Source organism: Pteropus vampyrus, unplaced genomic scaffold, assembly GCF_000151845.1.
Source record: "Pteropus vampyrus isolate Shadow unplaced genomic scaffold, Pvam_2.0 Scaffold83, whole genome shotgun sequence".
NCBI lineage: Eukaryota > Metazoa > Chordata > Mammalia > Chiroptera > Pteropodidae > Pteropus > Pteropus vampyrus.
The window spans coordinates 6725813-6750034 of record NW_011888864.1 but is presented as its reverse complement, the minus strand read 5'-3'; the positions used below and the strand labels follow the sequence as shown (position 1 = coordinate 6750034).

At 38.9% G+C, this 24222-nt stretch overlaps 1 long non-coding RNA gene across 1 annotated transcript; it reads left to right on the top strand.

Annotated features, from left to right (window-relative positions):
• Window positions 1-4057: 4057 nt before the first annotated feature.
• Window positions 4058-7245, top strand: LOC111741912. Its single transcript, XR_002781122.1, has 2 exons — window positions 4058-5254; window positions 6330-7245. It is a non-coding gene; the product is annotated as an uncharacterized LOC111741912 (long non-coding RNA).
• The last annotated feature ends 16977 nt before the right edge of the window (window positions 7246-24222 follow it).

Below are 24222 nucleotides of genomic sequence, written 5' to 3'. Positions count from 1 at the left end.
GGTAGAGCCGCCCCGCAGGCGCGCAGCGGCGCGGGAGCTAGGTGGTGTTGACTCGGACGGCGTGCTGTTCGGGACCCCCAGCTGGGCAGGCAGGGACTACAAGGGGCGCCTCCGCTGTCGTCCGATGCTCCCCGGGCCGCATGCCCGACGACCCGAGGCGAGGACCGCGCACGCCGGCGACAGGGCGCAGAGCTGGGACTGGAGCGGGACCAAGTCCCCGGAACCGGCGCCTGTACACGAGGACCCTGAGGTACCTGTCCGTGAAACCCCCAGCGCCTTGGGGACCCCCCCGGTCACCGTCAGGGTGAGGGTTCGGGGGCACCACGCCCCCCTGTGCACCCAGGTCCTTTGAGGGGACAGAGATTTCCGTAAGGTGGCCTTTTTGCAGCACCGAGAGAACACAGGGCTGTTCGGAAGCCGGGACTGTGCGGAGCTGCAGGGAGGGCGCCTGCCCGGGACCCGGCGCGGAGCTCCGCACGCACCGGTGACGGCGCTCCTCGACCCAAATCCACCATTCCATCCCCAGAGGCGTTGCGCGAACGGTGGGAAGCCCTGCGACCCGAAAGGGGCATCCCGAGAATGAGAGACGTTGCAAGCCGTAACACGCAGAACCTGGCCGGCAAGGACTACCTGCTGCGTCACCTTGGACGGGATCAAAACTTCTGAGCCTCGCCTATCTCATTTATACACCTATCTCATCTATAAACTGCGGACAATAATCTGCAAGAGGCTGAAATGACACGGTATGCCTGTGTGCCGCCCCTCAGCGGCCGGGCCGGACCGCAAGCCGCGGGGCCAGGAAAACCCAGAAGCGACGGCCTGCGAGCCAATGTTATTCAGGAGCTGGCGGCTGTTTGCGACAGCCGCCACTTGGAGGAACTTCCTCACACAGCCTTTACCGCTTTATCATCCCTAAGGGGACCGCACCGCTTTTTCTCCTACCCCCCCATCCCCCCTTTTTTTTTTTTTTTTTTTTTTTTTCTGGAGTAAATCCTGAGCAGCCTAATCTTGACCCGGCTAAGGAGAGGGGTCCAGGGGAGGGAGAATTTGCGCAGGGCCCTTGGCGCATGCTCAGTGGTTTGGGTTTGGGCGGATTCCCGGGACGGGTTGCCCCTCATCTTAAGAGCGGCTCCGCTGATTGGCCAGTCTGCGCAGGCCACTCCCGTTTCCTGATGACGGACAGCTTCTTACCTGCAGGGTCCGCCTCCGCAGCGCGCGCAGTGGCCTAGATTTGGCCTTGCGAGGTATCCTGGCCGGTCTGCTCCCCAATTACCCACAGGCGTTGTAGCCCCCCTCACTGCGGGGAAATCGGCCGCCCTTTGTGTTCCACCCTGCCAGAAGGTAAAGCACCAGCCTAAAGCGGAATCTCAAAGTGGTAGGGAAAACTACCAATCTAGTGCAGAAAGCAAAACACCACCGTTCAGGACTTAATGAACAAGTATGGCAGATAATAAGACTGGATGCTAGACATGCAGTAGACATGCAGTAGGCACTCAATATATGCTTGATGGATTGGATTGTTTACCTAGCAGATTGGAACTCAGGAAGTAACACTGAGTGATTGTGACAGATTGGAGATAAACAAAACAAGTAATGTGTAGATGACAATCACACACTAAACCGTTTCCTCTGCGAAATAAGGGAATAGCCTAGACATCTCCCAGACCTCTTCTGTTCCAAGAGTAGTCTGGGTGACCCAAGCAGGTGAGGTACAGGCCAGCCTCACCCTGCCTTTCAAGGGGACCTTGTACTGTTTTATATGACCATTCACATCCTGCATTTACCCGTCTTAGCTACATTGTGCTATGTCAGCTCAGTTCTTACCTGAACTGTTAGATGCTAGTTGGAGAATCCTAAATTAAGATTTCCCTTTGAGCTTCTGATTCCTGAAGAAGTCCCAAACAACACAAAATTTAACCTGCTATGTTACAGTGGATCTTCAAACAGTATCTACTTCCATATAGAAGAGAAACTGGTTATATATTTTTTTTAATTAAAAAAAAAAGCACGCAAGGTTGTGGGGTTTTATTTCTTTTTTTTTTAATTATTTTATTTTTTTAAGGAATAGATGAACGAAGAAAAGAGCACATATATTTGGGAAGTGAAGAGTTCCACAAACCTAATTTCATCCATGTCTCTACCAGCTCTAAATTCTATGCTTGCTTGCTGACTCATTACACCTAGAATTGGCAGATTTTCATTTAAGAAGCAGAGAATGATGTGTAAAGTGCCAACAGTGGTCACTGACAGTGTCTAACCAAGTGCTAGTCTGACAGAGAAGGCATAGAAATGTGAACTAAGCCCAGGAAGACCAATTTTCCCAGCAACCCAGAGCTGAGCCCCTTCTTCCTGGTAAAGTGTGTTGTTAACACATGGGACAGTCTCATGTTTACGTTTCAACGGAAACTTCGTCCTTACTGTTATGAGTTGAATTGTATCCCCCTTCTCCCCCTCCCAAAAAAAGACATACTGAAGTTCTAATCTTGTTACCTATGGGTACGACCTTATTTGCAAATAAGATCTTCATACATGTCAAGTTAACATGAGGTCATACTGGACCAATATGACTAGTGTCCATATGAAAAGAGACAGAGACACGGACAACAAAGGCAGATATTGAAATGATGCATCTATAACCCAAGGAATACGAAGGATTGCTGGCGACCACCAGAAGCTGGATGAGACAAAGAAGGATTCCTCCCTTGAACCTTTGGAGAGAGCATGGCCCTGCTGACACCTTGATTTTGGACTTCTAGCCTCCAGAACTCAGAATAAATTCTGTTGTTCTAAGCCACTCAGTTTGTGGTCCTCTATTACAGTAGTCCTTGGAAACACTTACCAAAGATCATTTTTTTAAATCACCACCAAAGTGTGCATAGAACTGTGAGAGAGACAGTCACACCTTTAGAGAAGAAGGAGCATCAGCTCATAGCAAAGGCATGACATGGAAGAGGGATCATGCTGGTTAAGCCGTGGTAGAAGATACATCCATCCACCTTAGCTTAAGGAGTAACATTGTCTTGGTTTTCCCAAAACTATAGGAAGAAAGTTTTGTGGGTTTTTTTTTTTTCATTGAGAATAATACTAATAGGTAGTGGAAATGAAATATAATTGCCTGTTTTGAAAATTTGCATATAAATGATTTACTATATCCAAATATTTATAATTCATGCTTTAATAACCTCTTAATGCATCATTTCCTTGCTAGGTTTGCTTTAGGATTTATATGTCTTAATGGGACAGAATTAGTTTAAAATCTTTTCCAAGTATATGTTGAAAGAGTATATCTGTTTTTAGCATAAATGAAAAGTAACCTTTAAAGAGTAGTCAGACCTGTGGATTGTAGTGTCCGAGGAAGTGCAGAGGGGGCTTTCATTCTTTATTTTATCCTTGAATTGATCGTATTTTTTTTTTAAAAGTATCTATTACTTTTGTATTTTATATTTTTCCTGTGAAAGTTGAACCTTTTATTAAAAATATAAACTTGTATACAAAGCATTAGTAGAGATCAAATTTATGATAAAATTCTGGTTTCTTACAATCTAGTGGTAAATAGACTTTTGGGGGTTTTGTGGTAAAATATACATAATGCATTGTTTACTATTTTCACTATTTTTAGTGTACAATTCAGTGGCATTAAGTACATTCGCATTGTTGTGCAACCAGAACTTTTCATCTTCCCAACTGAAACTCTATACCCATTAATAATAACTCCCCCTTCCCCCAGTCCCTGGCAACCACCATTCTATTTTCTGTCTCCATGAAGTTGACTACTCTGGGTACCTCATATGGTGGAATAATAGAATATTAGTCCTTTTGTGTCTAGCTGATTTTACTTAGCTTGTGTCGGAATTTCCTCCTTTTTTAAGGCTGAACAATGTTCCATTATATATATGTAATATACATATTTATAAAATATATTTTGTTTATCAATTCATCCATCAATAGACACTTGGGTTGTTTCCCCTTTTGGCTATTGAATAATGCTGTTATGAACATTGGTATGTAAATATTTGTTCAGGTCTCTCTTTTCAATTGTTTTGGGCATATACCCAAAAGTGGAGTTGCTGGAGCATATGGTAATTGTATATTTAATTTTTTGAGGAAACATTATACTATACCTCATTTTATAAGTGTTCTTATAATGCTTATTTTCTAAAAATATTGGTTGATTAATTTTTAAAAACAAGCTCTTTAAAATTTTACCAACATAAATAGAAGACACAACCTTTACTTCAAAGAAGAGCATCTGGGGGGAAAGATATACAATTAATTTAACACATAAGTTTACAGACACCACCTAGGCTTGATGGCACTGAAAGAATATAATCCCCTCTTTTACTTCTATTTTATTCAGGAGAGTTTCCTAGAGAATATGAAATATGAGATCTTCAAGAGATCATTGAGACTAAGGCTTCTCGAACTTTATTAGGCATATAAATCCCCTGTGGATCTTGTTAAAATGCAGGTTCTGATTCAGAATGCCAGGTGCAGTGCCCAAAATTCTACAATTATAACAAGCTCCCCAGTGATGTCGAACTCCTCACTGATGCAGACGGTGCTGATCCACATTTTGTGAATAGTAAGCATTTAGACTTCCATTACCAGCAGTATGGCAAACTGCAGACCCTTAAATGTGCTCCAGCCAACCTTTAAAATTTAAGGGGAAAGAAGACCAAACACCCAGTGGGAAAATGGACAAAACTCATGACCAAATAATTCACAGAAAAGATATAAAATGACTAGTAAACACTGTCCTGGAAACACAATGCTTTATATTTGGGATTGATTTAAGCCCCACAAATTAAGAATTACTGGTTTTTGTTTGATATGGTCAATATTTGTTTAGTTATGTTCATGTATTTATTAGTTTATTTGTTCACCATTCTTTCTTCCATCTGAGATCTTTCATTTGTAAACTCGATAGTAAACTCAATGATAGCTCTGCTACCTACTGTAGTTTTTCTTTATAAAATTCTAAACTCACAAATTTTTCCCTCATTATGCTGTATCATAAGGACACGGAAGAAGTAAGTTACTGAGCCTTCAGTGTCTTAACCGAACATCCTATCCTAACGTGTTCTCCTCTTTGCAAAACTGCAGGCGTTATTAACTAGCACCTTCATCACTTGTCTTGACTTCTGCCATCCAACAAGCAGGGAAAAAAATCCAGCTGCATCAACAGCCCTTCTGAATAAATAAAAATTTATCATTAAAGTGAAGGAATAGTTAAGCTGCAATATACAAACAAAATGTAAGGAATTGTTAGTAAAAGGGTTCTATTATTATAAAGATTTTTTTTTTTAAGTAAGTGATCTGGGGTTAGAGAAAGGGGCAACCATGTGAGATTTCTTGGTTCAGATTTTTTCCTTTTATCCTATATTGACTCTTCACTCTTTTCTCGGTCATTGAAATATTGCTTAGATAATTTAGAATGATGTCATTTTCTAACATCAAAAAAATTAAAAATTCTATTATCTTTCATGTATAGAATGTTCTTAAAATGATATTTAGATAGCATTAGGAAATAACTATCTCTATAGAACATTAAATTTATCCTCTTTTGTTAATTGACATAAATTTATTCAGTCAACAAATATTTATTGAGCTTCCATTATGTACTAGATAAAATTCTAAGTGCTGAAGATATATCATATGAAGATCTGATTTTTAAAAGATCAAAATTCCCTATATTCTAGTGCAGAAGACAATCAATCAATATGAAGTCAAACAAGCAAAATGTAGAGAATTTTGATAGAGGTAAATGGCAAAATAAAAAAAGCAAGGAAGGGACTATGATGTATTGTGGTTGAGGGCAGGTTGAAATGTAAGTATTGTGGCTAGGGAAGGTCTCAATGGAAAAGGAACTATTGAATAAAGACATGAAGGCAATGAAAGGGTGAGCCATATGGTGTCTAGGAGAAGAACATCCCTAGCAAAGGGAATAGAAGTACAAAGGCTTAGTCAGGATCCAATGCCAGTGTGGCTGGAGTGCAATGAAGAAATATGCAGAAAGAGGATGTGAAGCTAGAGCCGTGAGGCCTAGAGTGAGAACAGATTAGGTGGTACTTTGTAGGCCACTGTAAAGACTTTAGGCTTCAACTCTGAGTCAGATGGGAAGCCACCTGAGGGTTTCGAGTGTTATCATTAGATGTAAATTAGTCTAGTTTCCTCTTCCTAGGCACACTAGAAGACAGCACTTCTCAGCCTAGTGGGGTGCTATGACTGCATTCTAGTCAATGGAAGTAGATCAAAGTGATGTATGCCACTTCCAAGCCTAGCCACAAACTCCCTGTGTGATCTTTTACACTCTCTTTCCTCTCCTGCAGGAAACTACATGTTGAACATGGAGGCATTCAAAACGCAGGGAACCTGGATCCTTAAGTCATTGCTTAGATGAGAGCTCCTCAGGATTGCTTCCTGTCCAGGAGTATCTATATTGGACTGTGTGTGATCAAGAAAAAAATCTTTGATTGTGTTAAACTACTCAAGTTTTGGAGTTGTGAGGTACAGCTATGTTGACTGGGCTTGGGGAAGGAAAATGGAGGCAGGAAAATCACGTAGATGGCAACAATCTAACCAAGAGATAATTGTGACTATGTCTATTAATTTATTCATAAAAATAACATTTCACACTTCTGAAAAGCTACTCATAGTCTAGTGGAGAAGACAGCTCCATAAATATAGCTGTGATCCATGGATAAGGAAAGTGAGAATTACAAAGGAGCGACTAACTATATATGGGTCACAGAAAAGACGAAGTGGATGCTTACTCTGAATGCTGCATTGTGACCAGTGTCTAAAACTAGAGGACCAATAGGTTTGCATGATATTTATAAAACATCAACACAAGGTCTGTCCCATAATAAATAGATGATAATTATTAGCTATTAAAAATTATAAAGTGTTTTCAGATACTGTTATCAGAGTTGTTTACTATGCACACTCAGAGGGTCTGGATGGCAAGATGCAATACTTACCCCAAGGCTAAGGACATATTTTCATCAACCAACTTCTCTCTTTTTCTCTTTGAATTAGCCACATTTTTTAACTCTTAACCACATGTCACCAGCAGTTTTGTTCTTATTTTCGAACATTGTTCATATTCTACAAAGCTTGATGACACCAAAAGAACAAATGGTGTTTGTTCATTTCATTTTTTGCTTTGTAAGTGTAATCCAGAATACTATTAATACTCTTTGTAGCATGCGATATTATAAAACTTAAGCTTGTTGTGTCATTGAATATCAACAACCTGTTATTATTGCTATACTAGATATAATCAAATAATGATCATATATAATAACAGTGAATACATAATCATATAGCTTGGTTTAAAATTGCTGTTGTTGAAACCATTCTGACCTTATCAAATGAATTTCCACAATATTCCTGCAAGATAAGTAAGTAAAATTTCATGTCACAGATGAAGCGTTTAAACACAAATAACAAGGTGTTCCTGGTAACTTAGTGTCTCTCTGAACAGGCTAAAATGGATCTTGTGTGTCAAGGCTGTATCTGAGAAAGTAACTAGAGCTTTCTCCTAGATTACTTCCATTGTAGGTAAAGCTTTTCAATGAGCCAATGTAGCAGAAATTAGGCAGGAATTCCACATGATTTTAAAATGTCCACCTGAAATGACTGTTTGAAATGGGACCCAAAAGCCAGTTTCCTTTGGGAAAGATTTATTTAGCAAAATTTATGCAATTTTTCTAGAAAAATATGGTAATAACAATAAAAAGATAGAGTTTAAACAGATAGGGGATATCTTCAACAACAAGAGAAGTAATAATCAGGGGGAAAAACTGAGCTTAGAAAAAGTTATGCCTCTTAAAAATATACCACTTCTCATAGCAGAAAAATGTTGATCTCTAAATGTCTTTTTCCAGGCTTGAGATCCAGAAGAATGTTGGCCAGAATAAATGGAGGAGCAGGCCAAAGAGAATCTGTGGTTAGCACAAAGAGGCCTGGTATGGCATCTCCTACACTGTACCCTGGAGGAACCTTAAGGGAGAATCCCTTTTCTATTTGGGAAAAAGCTCAAGTGTATAAAAGGGCAATGATTCTGTTTAGGACTGGCTACATAATTTACCATAATCTATATAATCTCTTCAGGGCTAGCCACATAATTTTCAGAGCCCAGTAGAAAATGAAAATGTGGGCCTCTTGTTCAAAAGAATTTCAAGAGCCCAGGAGCCCTTCTAAGCACAGTCCTGGAGGCCCTCTTCTGAATCAGCCATTAACCTTTAGATGATTCCAAAATGATAGAGAAGCACTCAGAGTTACAAGGTAATGTGGCTATTTATCAGCCAGTAAAGACATGGTTCAGTGTTTTAGCAACAGGTCTTGCAGTACCAGCTATATCAGCTTTAACATAAGCCAGACGTAGAGCATCACCATTCGGTATATATGGAAATGATCCTTACGGACTGACCTTAAAGTTTTCTGACAGACAGATGGTGGAATGAACTAGTATGCAGAATAGATCCTCTTGTCCAGTGGGAATAGAAATATATGTATATGTACATATAAACTCTAAAAAATAATAATAAACCCACAGAGCTAGGATCTGTGATGTTGCCCAAGAGCAAGTTTGAATAAACTGTTACCAAGAACTTTGAGAGAAGGGGAGAAACCAATGCTATACAGAAGCACTGAGCAATAATACTGAAAGGCCTTACGAAGCTATATTCTAACCATGACTATGGAAGTGGCCATGAAGAGAAGAACTGATTCACTGATGCTGTGTAAATGTTTGCCCAGCAAAATCAAATCCCAGCCATGTCTTAGAAATATATTAAGGGCTTCACAACCATGAGGATGACTACTACCACCCAAAAAAAACCCCAGAAAATAACAAGTGTTAGCAAGGATATGGAGAAATTGGAACCCTTGTGCACTGTTGGCGAGAGTGGTGCAGCTGCTGTGGAAAACAGTATGGTGGGTCCTTGAAAAATTAAAAATATAACTACTATATGATCCAGCAATTCTACATCTGGGTATATATCCAACAGAATTGAAAGCAGGGTTTCAAAGAGGTGTTTGTACACCCATGCTCATAGCACTATTATTCACAATAGTCAAGAAGTGGAAACAACTCGTGTCCAATGATAGAAAAATGAATAAACAGGATGTATTATATACACACAATGGAATATTATTCAGCCTTAAAAAGGAAGGAAATTCTGATACACGCAACAAAATGGATGAATTTGGAGGGCATTACGTTAAGTGAAATAAGCCAGTCACGAAAAGACAAATACTGTATAATTCCTGTTTATGAGATATGTAGGGTAGACATAGAGACAGAAAGTAAAATTGTGTTGCCAGAAGCTGGTTGGAGGAAGGAATGGGGAGTTAGTGTTTAATAAGTACGGAGTTTCAGTTTGGAATGATGAAGTTTTGGAGATGGATGGTAGTGATGATTATACAACAATGTGAATTTACTTACTGTCATTGAATTGTACATTTAAAAATAGTTAAGATAGTAAGTTTTATGTTATGTGTATTTTGCCAAAATTAAATATATATATGTGTGTATATATATATTATATATGTGTGTGTGTGTGTGTGTGTGTGTGTGTGTGTGTGTATGTAACTAATAGAACTTCAAGAGGCCCTCTTTTAGAAAAAGAATATAAAATTATAAATATCGAATTTGGTACAAAAGTGGATATTTAGAATAGGAAAATCACACAAGTTACAATTTACTTAAAACTACTAAATACCACAAATACAACAAAATACAGAAAAAAAAAAACAAGTGTTTCTAATTAATTAACTTCCTCACACAATACTCTAAAATGCTTTCTCCTACAATTTTTTTCTGCATATACTCTGGTAGTCTCTGGAAGTCAGTGATTTTGTAATATTTTTAATAGCAAGAACAGAAAGAAAATTCAATCTTTCCTTAAGCATCCCTAATTGAAATTTTTTATTATTGATAACTTAGAACAGTTTCTTTTAACTTTGCAATTAGTTGTTAGTATGTCTTGTAACTTTCTTGAATTTTATCTAATTTGAAAGAAGTAATAAGTTTATACGAGCTGTTATATTTCAGTGTATTTTAAGGTTTTTTAGGTGTGTCAATGTCTTCAAATTGACAATATTCAATAGCTGGTTTGTCATCAAAGTCCTCATTGTATTAGAGTATTAACAGTTCTATGTACTCTTTATCAGTGTCAGTATTTCATGTTTAATTCGTAAGGATTTAAAATTCTTTTCCAATGAGTTTGTATAATTCACAATTCTTCATCGGATTTTTAGACAATCCAAATACCATTTATTTCTCCTGATAGAATATCCCTGCTTCATAGTGAATGATAGGTTTTAGCATAATCTGAAAGTTTTGTTCTTTTTTCCTTCTTAATGTCATAAAATTTGTATTACTCTTCTTAACTGTTTTGTTTCATATTCCATTAATTTGTATCTGAATTTTTTCTCAATTCTTTAATATATAAATTTAAAGAATGTAAAATAAGCTACCTTTATGTATAAGTAGTTTATAGCTTCTCATGGTGTTTCTATTGAAATCTTCTAAAACATCTTCCTAAATTGCAGTTAATATGATATGTTACTAACTCAACTTTCCTTTAGTAAATTCCAAAACTGTCCATAAAGGAAATTGAGATGGAAAGACACAGTGGCTTAATGGACTGCAGGTAAAATATCCTACTTCCACAAATTTTGTAAAAATGTTATGATCATATGAACACACACTTCTAGGTCCCCACCCAAGGCCTTGGGAAAGGCAGTGCACAGAGGGGCCCTGAAGCTTATGCAAACCAGCTACTGCCACCAGCCGCAAGGGAGCTGCACCCAAGAAGTAATGTCCAGGAAACAAAGTCAGCAGCTTGCTAATTGTTGTGCCGTACTTTAATTTTGTTTTGTTTCATGACCGCCTTCTGTCAAATTTCTCCTACTATAATTGGGTGTAATGAAGAATTCTTTGTTTCTTCCTATCCTCTCCACCCCTTCCTCTTCTTGGCTGCCTTTCTGCTCCTCTTGCATTCTGGGAGATTATGCTCCAGAGCCCTGCGGTTGCTGACAAATTTCATTAGCCTGATGGAAATGTTTCTCCATCTCAGGCTCTCCTTTGGCTGCTGCCAAATTTCTCTCATCCTCACAGGGTGCAGTCTCAGCTCAGGTCCACTGACCTGGAGCTGCTGTGGCCAATGTTGCCCGTGTGAGTGTGTCAGTGGGTGGCAGTCAGTGGAAATCCAACCATGGACCCACCCACTTTAGTTCACACAAAGAAATAATACATTTTAACCAATAAAAATAATAATACAACTTTGAATGCTCCCAATTTGATCTCTATTCTTAGACCATGCTTTGCCTTCCACATGTTTTTGATATCACATGAGTGAACTGAAGATTTAGGAACATGAGACTTTAAAATGAAGCAACATCCAAATGGTCAGGTGCACTACTAACACCTACTAATTACAGTTTTTAGCATATGTAAAATAGAATTACACTCTCAATGCCAGGAAGTAATAGTTTCAAAAAGCAGGCTGCTCACATAACTCTACTGTAAGCTTCGAGATTGAGTCTGTTGAGTCGAGGCCCTGAGCAGTTTCTGTATGAACACACTGCTTTTGCTAATGTCAACTAACTCTAGAAAGTAATAGAATAGTAGCCATTAGCGTATGAGTGTGTATTTTACATAACTGTCTTAAGATAGACAAGGTAGTCAAAAGACTACAAGACCAGGAAGCACTATGTAATTTGGGGGAAGAATTCCTGAGTCACATTGTCTTCAACTGTAAAAATTAGAAGATTGCTAAGGTCCCTCCAGCTCTAATATTTGACTTCTATATTTTGTTCTATTAATGCCCCCAGTGTTCATCTTTTATCTCTTCATCTTTCTTTCTTTTCTCCCCCCTGCATATAGTTCTAGCCTCTCTCTTTCTGCTTTTACATACCACAGTAGAAAAACATTTAAAGGCCAAGTTCCATCAGGTCTAGACGTAGCTCAAGAAAAGCCCTTGGAGTAGCAATGGGGAATTCCAGCCCATGGTCATAATCCTAGGATCAATTTTTCCAGAATCTTCAGGCAATAATTGTTCAGTCTTCGCTGTAGTCTAAACCAGGGATCCCCAAACATTTTTTTCTAAAGAACTAGAAAGTAAGTATTTTAGGCTCTATGGGCCGTACAGTTTCTGTTGCAACTCTGTCATCATATTGCTAAAGCAGCCATAGATAATATGTGAATTAATGAACATGACTCTATTCCAATAAACTTTATTCATACACATAGAAATTAGAATTTTATGTAATTTTTATGTAATTTTGAAAATTCTTTATATATTCTGGATATAAATCCTTCATTGGATTGTTCCAAGTCTATAGTTTGTCTTTGCATTCTCTTAGGAGTGCCTTTCACAGAATTTTGGTAAAGTCTAATCTACTAGTTTTTTCTCTAATCAGTTATGTTTTTGATTTCATGGAAAAGGACTCTTTACCTAACTCCAAATCACAAAGATTTGTTCCCTTCTCAGATTTTCAAAGTTCTGTGTTTTACATTTAGATCTATAATCCATTTTGAATTAATTTTGTATAAGTTGGAGATTTAGGCTAAGGTTTGTCTTTGTTTTTTGCATATAGATGACCAATTGTCCCAATACCACTTGCTAAAATGACTACCTTTTCTCCATTGATTTGCCTTTGCACCTTTGTTGAAAATCAAATGACCATATCTGTGTGAGTCTGTTTATAGGCTTTCTTTTTTCTTCCATTGTTCTTTCTGTATGTGATTTTTCCAATGTCAGTTCCATTTTCAGTATCTTTGCAATGCTATTTGAATCTGTTCTGTGTGTGCACCCCCCAGAGGCCAATCTGGGACCCAGGTAGTGTCTACCCCATAGTTCAATTCTCAGACTTTACAACATGCTGCTGTTTAGCGTCAGATCCGTACAGCTCAGAGATGAGCCCAGGAGTTCATGAACTCTCCTGAGGTATTTCCTTTCTGCCATGTCCCCGGTATTTTCTCGTTTCCTGTGGTTCCCTTTTTTGGTTCTCCGTCTAGAAAGCTGGGGTATTAGTTATCCCAGTCAGCAGCGCTTCTCAGAACAGTGCCCAAGTTTAGGACCAAAAGGTGAGAGGATAGACGGGAAAAAAAAGCCTTGGGAGTTTGTTCCCTTCCTTGGGATCACAGCTCCTCTGATGGCAAAAAAAAGTCTCTCCTTCCCAGAGTTTTAGATACCTGCAAACTCCTACTGCTGCTGCTCAGGCTGGGGCTGCCTAGGGGCTAGGGCTCAAGAAAATGGAGAAAAGGAGAAAAGTAGAAAAAGAGAGCTCTCCTTTCCAGTCACTCCAGCCAGAACTAGAGAGCTTTTCCAGGAGCTCTTTGTGTCCACGACTGGGGCCCACTTCCGGGTTTCAGACGATGAGATATGGGGATACTAGAGGGGGCAAAAACAGGAAACGCACTTCTGGTTCAATGGTAGTACAAATTCTGATCTTCTTTCCCAATCCGTCTGCTTCCATTTTCTCTTCAAAGTCTTCAAATAACTACTCCATGCAGATTCCATGGCTGCATTCAGTGAGACAGACAGGGTAGAACGTGCTTTCTCCATCTTACCTAAGTCTAGAATTCCTAATATATACTGAATTTTCCAGGAGTATACCTAACATGTAAAATCAGGAGGTACTTGTATTTGATTTTGTTTAGAACTATATAAAAATAAATATGTTTCTCATCTTCTGAAGTCAGCAAAAGCAACAGCACTACCCACGGGTTGGCATTTGGGTTGGCTAGCACAATACACGTGAATTTGTAGTTTTGTACTCTCCAGTAATTCCACAGGCATATACATTCTTTTTTCTGCCTATTAATTTATGCTTTGCCTGAGGCATTAAAATATTGAAATACATATTATTTTATTATTAGCTTTTATTGTTCTTTGTATTATAGATAGGGCATCATAGTGATATTTTTGAAATGATGTGCTTTGCTAGAATTAAAGGGGCCTTTAAATCTTTTGACATTCCTCTTACCTAGAGGTACTTTGGGGCTGGCCAGACATCTTTCTGTGTGTAATTTCAGATACTCTCCATGTGTTCTTTGAGCAGGGTGGTCTCAGGGTAGTTAGACTTCTTACATGGCAGCTCAGGGCTCTACAAATTTTCCCAGAGCCCCAGAGCTGCAAGAATTCTTATGACCTAGAATTGGAAGTCCCCAAAGGCCACATTCTATTGATCAAGCAAATCACAAAGGGCCCGCCTGGGTTCAGAGGAGACCAAAGCAGGAGCTACTCAGAAAGGGCTGGTGCCAGGAATGGTTTGTAGATAAGATAACAACCTGGAGGGCCAAGGCCCCTCAGACTCCAATTAATGAATAAACTGCTTAGCACTGAGTCTGGAATTCATAAAACAAATAGAGAGGAAAGTCCTTTTCATTGGGTGAATTTGTATGCAATGTACATGGTATATTTCTTGTCCTTGAACAGAGCTACCAAAGATGTCCTTTGAATGCCTGTATGCACAGAGCAAATTTATATTTACTCAATATCACAGTGCCAAATATGTGGGTGATAAAGTAAATAAGTCTCTGCCCTTCAAGGCTACAGTGTTGTTGTAAAAACAGGTATACAAATATTTATCAATCGGTTTGCAAAAATAAAGAGGTTTGCTGAAGAGCTTTAACGAATTCAGAAGAGAGAATTATCTATTTTCATCTCTAACCACCTATCTGCTGTTTCAACCCTGGCTTCTTAGAATCACCTGGGGAAATTTTTAAAAATAATAATCCCTCCTCAGATTATATTTTAATTGGAGGTGGGACCCAGATATCAGTATTTACAAAGAGTTCTCCACGTGATTCTAATGGGAAGCCAGAGTTGTGACCAGTGCCTGGTGTCTCCCTTCTTTCCTGATGATCAGACTCCCCTTGGTTCCTTTGTGAACAGTATTGCTTTCCTTAGGAGACAGGGATTCATTCAGCTTGTCTGAGTGAGATCAAAATTTGTATTTCCAACAACTGCCCAGGTGAATCATGCCACCAGGGAAATTTGGTTAACACTACTGTGTTCCAATTCCTTCCCAGTACTTAATACAAATTCCACCCTGAATCTAAACTCTATCTCAACTACAGAGGCTACCACCACCTCAACACTCTTGGTGAAATCCTAACTCTGAAGCCAGCCCTAAACTGAATCCTAACTTAATGATTTATGTCAATTGTCACCCTATTGCCTATTTCAAATTTTAACTCCCCAACTCATTCACTAACGCCTGTGAGGAAAAGGCCCCATTTTAAACCCTATTCCCATATTCCCATTCTTTTCTCCACCTTTATCATAATCAGCTTGTTTAACCATAAATAGAAGTCATTTGATACTTTAGCTTTAGTGACAGACAGACCTCTGCTTGAATCCCAGTTACACTTTCAGGAAATTGTTAAATCTCTCTAAGACTCACCTTTCCTAATTTATAAAATGGGGATAATACACGCCTTATAGGATTGTTTGGAAGAATTAAGAAAGTAATGTCTGGGAGACATTTGGGGTTAATAAATACAATTAACATTCTTCCAACCTCTATTATGATTCTGTCCCAGGCCTCAATCCCAGAAATGTCAATCTAAACTCCTGTTTTAGATAATCTAAATAAAATGTATTCAGTGGTGTTGTGAAGGTCAAAGAAAAATATTACCTTATTCAAAAAGAATGAGAAAAACTATGAGACAATGGTTTGCTGAGATGTCTGATCTTTTTCTCTTCTACCTATCAATGACAATTCAGAAAGCAAGTTTAAAAAATTTGGATCTATTTATTTTGGAAATTTTTACTATACGCACTAAAGGCATATTAGCAACAGATGTTTCATATGTTTTCTTTTTTGACCTCATTTGTAAATCTACCACAGTTCACTCTGTTTGTTTTTTGAAATTGCTTTTTCTTTTAAATGGTAATTACCTTTTTTCTGGGTTTTAGATTTCATTATAAATCTATATTTTTCTACTCTAGGAGAAGCAAAATCATGTATAGGAGTAATTCCAGCTTTGATAGTTTCAATATTCTAGAAAATAGAGAATGACAAATGACTTTTTTTTTTTTTTTTTTTACTACAACTCCCTTCAGTATATTCCTCACCATGCATAGGCTCTCTTCTAGAAGTAGGACATAACCTAGTTCTATGTTAGTTATCAAGAAGGATCAAAAGAAAAGAAAAAATATTTTTAGCCTAACTTTAAAAATAGTTCCTTTTAAGGTAGAATGGAAATTAATGGAAATGGAATTCTCAGTGAAAATGGGAAAAGAAGAGAAAGATTACTTATAAAAGAAATACATTCACATTACATACGCATACAGTCATATTCAGGATCAATGTTAAGGTAAAGAAAGTTTATCTATCTATCTATCCTTAAACTTGGAGAATATGTGTGTATATAAATTCTCTAGGTTTAAGTTTTTAAACTATATTGTTAATGGAAGCTATGATTGAAAATTCATTACTGAGATATTTAACATTATTAGAAATTCTAATAAAATGAATAAGAGTTAGGAACAACCTCATGCGAGTGGGAAAAAAAAGGTTATTATTCTCTTACTGAGAAAGCCCCATTTCTTCTGACTCCTTTTTGGTTGGACAAAAATAATAATCCTATCCTTCCCTCTGACTTTTTTTTTGTGTGTAGAATTTTCATTCTTGTTCTTTTTCTGTCGTTGGTGTGGCTTGTTCTTTCTCTTTGGTGTGGGTACCTGCTATAATAAGGATACATCATTTTTAATTTCATAGAAATCCATAAACATGCAATTAAAATGAAATAAAAAATGTTTAGCTCAAAAGACATAAGCTCTTTTAGTCAAACTTTCCAATTACTTTCAATAACTTCTAGGTTAATCTAATATCTCCTGAGTGGTTCTATAAAGCAAAGTGAACAATGAAAGTATTGTTTCAGTTTTAAAAGAAGCAATGTTTCAAATCCTAATTAGGATGTAAGAGTATCATTTATATAAATTTGCCAATGTGACCACAGGTAGACTTACCAGTATGTGTGCATCATTGTTATTCATTCTTAAATCTTAAGCTTCAGTTTCAGATAACATAAAATGAATTAAAACTCTTCTTGATCCATATGGCAGGTTCACAAGGTAGCAAAATATGCTTCTTTGAATGAGAGATAATCTGAATAAATGTTGAGTACATTTAAAATTCTGTAAGAGGATGAGCATTCAATGGGGAGAAATCTCTGCGATGGGTTTAAAATGACAGACCAAAGGAAAAGGAGAAAGACATTGTTGTTTGAGATGGCACCTTGAATTGTTAGCCTGAAATGGCAAGTAGATTAAGGATGAGGGGCTTGGCAGTAAAGCATGACAGACCCAACATGTGTCCGTGACAGAGCTGCTTTCCCAGGAAATATCTGTAGTAAAACAGTCTAACTGAAACCAGGGGTGGAGATATTAGCCACAACATGTTTGTCATAACCTTCCTAATACTTCACAAAGCACAAGCATCTACCCAAATGGGAGGTTTTATTAGTTGCCATGGGCCAGGCACTATGTTGACAAAATACTTTCTTGGGACTGATTAAGGAATTCCAAAAGGCGGCATCAGGACAAAGAAAAGTTTGAGAGATGTAAATTTCAGTCGAACCTAGACAAAAATATCCTAAAAACTGGAGTGCTTCACTGTAAGCTTCATTATCTTGGAAAGTCACCCCCACCTGCCCCAGCACCCAGACATCTCCCCTTAATGATTTCTGACTTTGAACAGGCTCAGCCCTTACTCCTCTCATAACCAAAACAAACTACAGCTCAGCTGGATCTTAGTTACTCCCCACTGCAAACAGGTGGGCTAGGCCAGTCTTGGCATCTCTTGCAATGGCGTAAGTAACTGGTGTTAAACAGTGCCAGATCTAGTGTAAGCACTGCAGTTCAGGCCTTGCATCTTCCATGCCCGTCGTCAGCCTGCTCTGCTGGACCTTTTGCCTGACTCCCTGACACTTATGTTTTCAACTAGCTTTCCCCAGAGGAGGAAGAGAAGCCGGACGCCCTGCCCAGCTCGTCTGCTTCCTTCCAACCCCTTTGCCTAAGTATTGATGCTGTGTTAAGTTTTCTCCCCAAGGGAACATCCATATACTTCAGCCAGATGGCTGCAGGAAGGCTGGTATTTCCATATCATTCCTGACAATTTCATCATTTGGGCTACTGGTGACTAGTCATGGCCTGATGTTGTTCTTCTCACTGCTCATCTTCATGCCGATTTGACTCAGGTTTTACACATTTCCTCAGACTTGTCACCTCCATTGCTGTAGTACTTTTCCCCTGTTCACTTATACCCCTCTCCACCTTGGACACTACTGGGTTCAAGAAATAAGTGTTCTGTTGTCTCCTTCAGTCAAAAGAGGGAGCGAATCTTAATTCTTTGCCTTCCTACTGTAACAGATGCTATCAGTGGCCTCCACCCTAACTCCCTTTGGATTCACTTCCAAAAGCTAAAGTTACTTATAGCTGACTCCTGCAAATCTCCACTCGAAGGTTTTTCCTGATATTGGGAATACACTGTGCCCATGCAAGGGGAAACCAGAAATGCTGGACAGTTAATTCTCCTGAAAGCACCTTGAACCAATGGAGAATTGGTGGATAAATACCCCTAGTTCCCCCACCCCTTGGTTGGGTTAATTCTGGCATGGTTTTCAGAGTCTCCTACTGTGACTGAGCTCTCTTTGCCCACAGTAGTAACTTATTTGGTAATGAACCCTTTATTGTCCTTCCATCCCTTCCCTGTCTCATATCAATTATGTCCAGGGTCTTCTGGTACCCTCTCTCACATAAACTACTTGCACTTGAATCTTTATCTCAGGGTCTGCCAATGTTTGAGGCCTGGCACAATGTTGAAACATACAGTAGGCACTCGATAAATAAATAATCCTTGGCAGGTCATCTGTCAACTTTGTAGATGGGACTCTTGCTTTGGGAGAGAGGCTACACAATACAACCATGAAGGATTCTTCCAGGAATAATAATCTGCCTGTGTAGAAATAAATGTCTTTCCAACTAGGAGAAATGGGAAAAGAGCTGTGAGATGAAAATGTGAAAAAAACAGACTTTTCTCCCTCTGTGCCAATGTGCTTTCAGATGTGAGGGGGGCGGATGGCTAGGATCACAGGTTAGTTATGAAATCATTCAATTTCTCAGGCCAGCACATTGCCTTTTATGGACACTGCAGTCCAAGGTGCTGTGCAGGGAGTGATTTTCCATCACGGTCTATATAGTTCACAGCTTCTAGTCACAACAAGCAGAGCCAAAAATAATATAAGATATTCAAACCCGAAAGTATTGTATTATAAATACATAAGGTCAAAACTATATATGAAATAAAGTTTTCATTATTCTATGACCAGAGTTCTTATAACACTCTTTTATGCTTGGTTGGCACTGCAGTACTATTTCTGTGTTACAAATGAGGAAATGAGTCACAAAAACTGTAAAAAGAACGTGCTGAAGACTCTACGGCTGCTGTCTGAGGAGAGCTGGAAGAAAATGTTCCTGATCACTCTCCTCCTATGCTCAGACGAACACGGGGCTTTCCTCACCGTTTCAGACTCTCAAATCTTTCTGATATATTTTTATAAGAGAATAAAACCTTATGGTTACTGAGCTATATAAAAGCCATTTGTGAAAAGGAGCTTGATGAAATTATATAGTTTTAGAGGTAAGATAAGAACGTCAGAATCAAATTCTCTCCCCCCACCCCATAATTAGTAAGAGTTTAATATGGTTGAGCAAAATCAGATATTTTTTTCATAGCAACTAAGAGTTCAATATGCTGGAGCACATGCAAAATGAAGTCCCCACCTCCAAGGAGCTGCCCTTCTAAGATGTCTCTGAATTCTACATTCTTTCTATCAGACCAGAATCTTAGAGATAGAGTAGGCAGGACAGGAGAGCCCAGGAGGGGTCTGCACCTGGAGTCTAGGCATGCTCGTGGGGCAAAAACTGATGCTTGGAGGGAGAACGCACATGTCGGTAATGCATCACCTACTGAGAGGATCATGGCTGGCAATGGACTGGGTAGAAGTCCCAAAAGAAAGTAGCATATGGGTGTTTGCAGACCACTGAAGCATGGCAGCAGGCAGGGGATAATACGTGATGGTCCAAGCACACAAGCAGTAATGTCTAACAGCCACGGGACTGGCTAAATCGACAGTCACTTGTCAGGCTACAAAAATAACCTCAGATGTCAAGAGACACTGGAACTGAGTACCAGGTGGTGGGGAGGTGCTCAACCACTAGAATGAGCATAAGGTTAAAAAAAAAAAAAAATACAAAAAAAACCCCACCAGCACGGCGAACTTGGTCAAGACTTACTTGATCTATTGAACTAGGCTTTTGAAATTCCCTGCAGCTTAAGGATGCTTTTGTCCACAAAGATGAGGGTAAAAGATTGAAGTTGTTCACTGAGCTTATGGGGATGGGGTGGGGGTACATTAGTCCATTAGGAGATAGGGGAAGGTACAGAGGCAGGAGATCTGGCAGGCTACACTTCAAGTAATCTGCAAAAAGGAAACCTTTGATTTCTACGATGTAAAAGAAGGGAGGTACTACTCTCTTTAAAATTGAGACCCATGATGAAAAGGCCACCAAGTTCCCCAAAGAAGAATAAGAATAAAAGTAAACTTAATTTTTAAAAATAAGGCCTTAGGAAAATGAAGAATTAAATGAAAAAAAAAAAAGATTCTAAAGAGATAGTTTCTGGGATGTACCTCTGGCTTTCATCTATTTTATGTTTTTACTGATGTCTTGAGAAAGAGATAAGATGCACAGTTATCAAATTAGAGAATGATAAAATTCTGGGAAGCTAGCAAAACTCTGGATTATAAAATCAGGTTCAAAAAGAATCCTGATAAAAATTTTGGAAAAGAATTGTCTTAAATGACCCCATGATCTGCTCCCCTCCCAACTCCAATCAACTCCAGCGGAACCTGGAGGGTAAAAGGAGGGCTTTGGTCTCTGTCACCATTCTCTTAGAGAGAGTTGGCCTAGGATCTTTCTTCAACTGAATCAGAGAGGTGCTGTGGGACCAGTGGCCAAATATTGGCAAAAGATCAAAGAAGACTTTTTGGAGAAGGTATGGCCTGTGGAGATCTATGGACCTATATTAGTTAGGGTTCTTCAGAGAAATGGAACCAATAAAATGTGTGTGTGTGTGTGTGTGTGTGTGTATGTGTGTGTGTGTGTGCGCGTGTACATATATAAACATATACACATATGTGTGTGTCTGTGTGTGTGTGTGTGTCTGTGTGTGTGTGTAGAGAGAGAGAGACAGAGAGACAGAGACAGAGAGACAGAGAGAGACAGAGAGGCAGAGGACTGATTTTTAAGAAATTGACTAATGTCATGGAGTTGGGGTGTGGGAGTGGCTGACAAGTCCAATATCTGCAGGGCAGGCCAGAAATCTGGAGACCCCAGGGGAGTTGATGTTGCAGTATTAGGGTAGTCTGGAGGCATGATTCCCTCTTCCTCGGGGAATCTCAGTCTTTTTCTCTTAAGACCTTCAACTGATTAGATGAGGCCCACCCAAAATATGAAGTATAATTTGCTTTATTCAAAATTTACTGATTTAAATGTTAATCCCACCTAAAAAATACCTTCAAAGCAAAACCTAGATTGGAGTTTAACCAAATATATGGAAACCATGGCCTAGCCAAGTTGACACAATTAACCACCGCAGACCCTCCAAGAAGAAGGGGTAATTCTGGTCTTTTGTTGTATCTCAGGAAGAACCTACTGGTCTTCCTGGATTCCAAGAAGCTAAAGAAAGAAGGAGGGAGGTGAACATATCTTTATTGCTGAGGCTGAGAATATATAAGCCCATGTACTGAGAATGTGAAGGATCAGGGAACCTTTCTCAGTGTCAAAACAGAGAACTGATGACATCCAACTGCCACACAACAGGCTCACAGGGGCAGGCCTTCTCTTGATTTTGTTATTCAAAAAATGGCTTACATTTAAGTAATATGGTAGGCAGAATAATACCCCTCCGAAGTTGTCCACATCCTAATCCCTGGAACCTAGGAATATATTACCCTACACGCCAAATGGATTTGGAGATATAATTAAGTTATGCATCTTGAGATGGGAGATTATCCTAGATTATACAGATGGTCCTTGTAAGAGATCCTTGTAAGAGGGAGGCAGGAGGGACAGAATCAGAGAAGCAGGGGTTAGAGTGAGTATATCGAAAATGGCAGATTGGGGCCACGAGTCAAGGGATACAAGCAGCCCCTATAAGCTTAAGAAACATGGGAACGAATTCTTCTCTAGAACATACAGGATTTCTGCTGACATCCTGATTTTAGGACTTCTGACCTCCAGGACTATAAGATAATAAATTTGTGTCATTTTAACCACTAAGTTTGTGGTAATTTGTTACAGCAGCAATAGAAAACTAACACAAGTACCTTAAGGAGGCACAGTAGCCACAGAGAAATTACTGTTAAAATACTTGTAATAGTTAGGTTTTAGGGAAATAAAATTGTTGGAGGAGACCGACAAATATTTGAATTAAAATATAAAAAGAGTGCATAAGAAGATTTAATGACAGCATACACATGCTTTCTGGAACTAAAAACACTTTTAACTAAATTATTAACAGATAAAGTAGTCACTGTTAGTACCTAACTTGGTGGCATGGAAAACAAATAGGAAAAAAGCTTACAAGATAGAACAGATATATAAAGCAATGGAAAGCATTGGAGGAAAAACCTCAAAAGACAAAAGTAGGAGGAAAAAAAACATTAAATAATAAGATTCCAGAAAAGTAAAAAGATATGGGTTTGCTAGAAAATAGAATCAAATCTGTGCTTTCGTGTTCATGGGGAGCCCAAGCTCCTGGAAGCAGTGGGTAGGGCAATGGGGATGAAGCAGGAAAGGAAGAAGAGTGGTTACAAAGGGGAACATATGGAGCTAGTTACAACTTCATAAAAAGCACAGCTGAAAGCTTGAAATGTGTTCAGGCAGGTGGTATAAACTACTGCACCTCATTAAGTCTTCCGGGAGGAGTAGAATTTACTCTCCAGCTCCCATTGGTGCCCTGCTCTCTCACCAGTAAAGTGGGAGTACTCCAATGACACAAATGTTAGATCGTTAGTTATTGTCCCACAGGTTCCTGAGGCTCTATTCACTTCTTTTTTCAGTCTATTTTCTCTTTCTTGCTATCCGATCTTTGAATTCATATCTTGTGGCTGATGCCCATTGTGCCTGTTACCAATTCGTCATTTGATTATATGACTGTCTTTCTTTGTGTTTCGACATTTTAAAAGAATCGAGCCTTAGAGAAATCAGTCACAAACAAAATATACAAATGGTCAAAATAGCCAATGTCTAAATAAATAAACCATTAGATTGAAAGTTAAAGCTGACCATTAGGAGGCTAGCAATAAAATATCTATCATTAAAAATCAAATCTTTACTGATTTCATTAGCATAAACTCATTAAAATATTAACAAGAGGAATAGGGAACTTAAAAGTAGCAGATTGAAGTATCAAACAAAAGTTGAGAAAAAAATCTATTTTTCTTGTTTTATTTTCTATGACATTTTCAAAAGAAGAGAAACAAGTTTGGTTAAACTGCAATATACAAAATCCCCCAAGAAACTGCATGGACTTTTTGCCAGTGCTCAGTGTGATTGTATAAAGTCCAGCAATAACTTTCGATTCTCCTAGCTCTCAGGTCAGAAGAGTAAATATGTGACACATTGGCTAGAGGAGGATAGAACTGCTGTCTTCGACCCATTGCTTCCTTTATCTCCCTCCCAGCAGACAGATCTAATGCTGGAAAACAGAATGAAAGTAACTCTGAATTAGAGCCCCAGAAGAAGTCAAAGCTTTGGCAGCCAAAACGCAGGGATGCCCTTCCAGCCAATGTGAAAGGGTAGGTGGGGGAAGGAGGGAAAGGAAGAGATGCTAGGGAGTTTAATAAGAGGAAAGAAATATTAACGTGTTTACTTTACTTTTTGAGTGCTATTGGACCCTTTGGTCTCCTATCCAAAGCAGTGAGGGGTAAGGAAGAGAAAAAAACAGCACTGTGAAAAATATGGAATTTGGTCAAGTAGAGTTAAACCAACTTAAGAATTCATTGGAAAAAAATCTATGGAGAGAAGATAAAAATGCTAGGTGAGAAGGAACAAATCTTGTTTGTCTTCCAGAAAACTGTCAACTCTAATTCTGATTAAGGGGTCAAGACCAGCACATAATTTTCAAACTTTA